The 2844-nt window shown below is 39.2% G+C and overlaps 1 non-coding gene across 1 annotated transcript; it reads left to right on the top strand.

Annotated features, from left to right (window-relative positions):
• The first annotated feature begins 1640 nt into the window (after positions 1–1640).
• trnat-ugu (transfer RNA threonine (anticodon UGU)) lies at positions 1641–1714 on the top strand. The gene has a single exon. It is a non-coding gene; the product is annotated as a tRNA-Thr (tRNA).
• Positions 1715–2844: the final 1130 nt, after the last annotated feature.

Genomic DNA, 2844 nt, shown 5'->3' on the forward strand with positions numbered 1-2844 from the left:
CTGCCTATATTTACAGACTTTTATCTCATCCTCATCACCATTTTCTCCAATATATTCAGGGGGCATCAGCAGAGAAAATATACACCAAGCGTGGCAAGTGCAAGGAATTGTTTACTTACGTCATTATGTCATGCACATAATATGCAAATACATTACATGTGTGAATCATTTCTTGAGCACTTTTATACCAGATGTGTCTGAATAAATGGAACCCCGTCACAATAAACACTGTCACCTTTCAATGTTTAGCGGAGAGGTTTGACGGCCTGATGTGTGTGATTCCCACATTAATGTGTTTCTACAAAGTTCGGAGAAAGACGGAGATATGAATAATTTGCAGGGAAATCTTTAAGCATATCTCCATGTTTCTCACTGACAAAGTTCTGCAAACACATGGATTCAGAAAGAACCTGAGTGCAAAATCAACAAAAATAAACACAGCCAGAGAGACTTGCAATAACCTGTAGCTCAGGGAAAGTACATGATGTTATGGAAGTGATTTTGATTTTTTTTTGTGAAATTCTTTTTGAGGAATTCATCGTCAAACTTAATAAATGTCAGACCAGTTCTTTTTCAAGAGGGTACTGAAAGTATTAATTTGGCAACTATGTTTACTGGTTGTCACATGACTCAAGTTAAATGTCGAACAGAAACCCTGGTAACAGGGGGAAATGTGGACAGAGAAGTCAGTTGCGCCTCTTGATTGGACAAACCCGGCAGCAGCAGCACTCACCGAAGAGGGCAGAAAAATCACAAGCTTTTATTTGTCGCAGTCATTGTGTTTTACCTTCTGGAGTGAGCAGCTGATAAAGTTAGCCTGAAGAAGTGTCAAGGAAGGAGAGAAGATCACAACCCTCGTTGTTTTGCAGCAAATCTTTCAAAGACCCTGAGAACTTCACTGTGTCAATTCATCTCTTCTCCTGTCTTTGAAGAAAGCCTGCTAAAATTAATTCTCAACACTGCCTCTAAAAAACTGTTCTAAAAGACCCTGGTGACCTGTCTACGCATACTCAGAAGTTAGACTGTTTGCCAGTTTTGGAACAACATATCTCATCTGCTGTTTCCTTCAGGAATGAACAAGTAATCAGCCCAATTGTTGTTTTTGTCTTTAACAGAACTCAGAATTGAAAAAATAATTCTTTTTTTTTTCAGTTAACCGGTGTATGTGTGTGTGCGTGTGTGGGGCTGTGGTAAGAAAGGGGCTTTAAATGTTGGTTAAGGTAAAAAGGGAACTTTTAAAATTTCTACCTGTGTATTTATGCTTTATTTCATGACTAGTTAAAACTTGTTCTGTAATAAACTGATAATTTTGCTGTTCATTGAAGAAACCTGGTCAGTGTCTTCTATTCTGGGAAGAATAGAGTATGTGATTGACTGTTTCAGGAAGTGGGAAAAGTTAAAATATATGTTGTGACCTGTGGAGAAGTGGGATGAGAATATATAGAAGGGTCTGAAGAAGGGTCATTGACCTGAAACGTTAACTCTGCTTCTCTCTCCACAGATGCTGCCAGACCTGATGAGTATTTCCAGCGTTTCTTGTTTTTATTTGAGATTTCCAGCATCTGCTGTATTTTCCTTTGATATTGATATTATATGAGAATAAATAGTGCACTCCTCTGATTTCAATTATAACAATATCTGGCTCTGTAGCTTAGTTGGTTAAAGCACCTGTCTTGTAAACAGGAGATTCTGGGTTCAATTCCCAGCAGAGCCTTGTTTCTCATTTGTGATGTATAAGTTACATTGTCAATCACTTCCATCTGCGTCTTCTGAACTTTCAGTGAGAATTCAAATTATGTGATGAATTTTCGTCACAAGAGAAAACAACCTTTGTGAAGGATGTGAGTTTGGAATGGCTGTTCCTCCTTATACAGAAATTCAGTGCTGATATTTCAAAGGCAACTTCTTTGACACAAATTTGTTCACAGTTGCATTCAACCTGGAAAACAGCTCGACATTAATGTCACTGAAGGAAAGTGTGACTGCGTTGTATGTTTCAGAGTGTTTGTGTTGTTATGTGTTGCTTGTGACTGAGACTGGGACATGACGCAAGTGGGAGGGTTTATCTGAGGTTTGGAATATTTGTCAGTCAGGAACAAGAAAAATCAAAGGAACCAAATAAGAAAACCTATGTCTCATGTGGTTACCGAGAAACAGTGAGGAGATATTAAACTTTGTTCTTTTCAATACAGCAGTGTGAACATTGACCTTTCCTGCCTTTTATAAACAGTATTTGAAGTGTCTCGGTAACAATGTTCAGTGTTGATGAGAGTGGGGTCTGGGTGAGCAGCTGCTGAGTGTGACAGGGTCAGGACTGGATGCAGGAAGTTCTCTGACAGTCTCTCTCTCTCTCTCTCGCTGATGGGTTTGAGTTGATTTTCAACTGGCAGCTGTTGGTGTTTCGATAAATCAAGTTCCCTCCACCCATTTTTTTGGACAGACAGTGTAGTATAAGGATGTAAAGGGTTAATGCTGAAGACATTGGGATCAATCACTCCCACTGTCAAAGTGATGATGTAACAGTCACATGAGATGAGGTTTGGGAGGAGAGAGCAGCACCAAGGATGCCAGCTCAGGAGGCTTGATGAGTGTGTATATAGTATTGTGTAAATTAGAAAAGAGTTCTTAGTTCTTTCAGCAGGAAATGTGTCCCGAAAATATCGAGAAACTCACAATTTTATCATTCAGGAGTCGGAACACAAATATTAATTCCAAGTGACCGTTCTGGGTTCATTTAACAAAAAAAGGTAGAGAATAATATTACTCACTGATTGAAATCCCCCAGTGAGGAGACAGTTAAACAGGTGATCTGTTGGGGCATCCTTCGATCCAAGGTTTCTGCAG

The sequence above is a fragment of the Heterodontus francisci genome, unplaced genomic scaffold (genome assembly GCF_036365525.1).
Source record: "Heterodontus francisci isolate sHetFra1 unplaced genomic scaffold, sHetFra1.hap1 HAP1_SCAFFOLD_61, whole genome shotgun sequence".
In the NCBI taxonomy this organism is placed as follows: domain Eukaryota; kingdom Metazoa; phylum Chordata; class Chondrichthyes; order Heterodontiformes; family Heterodontidae; genus Heterodontus; species Heterodontus francisci.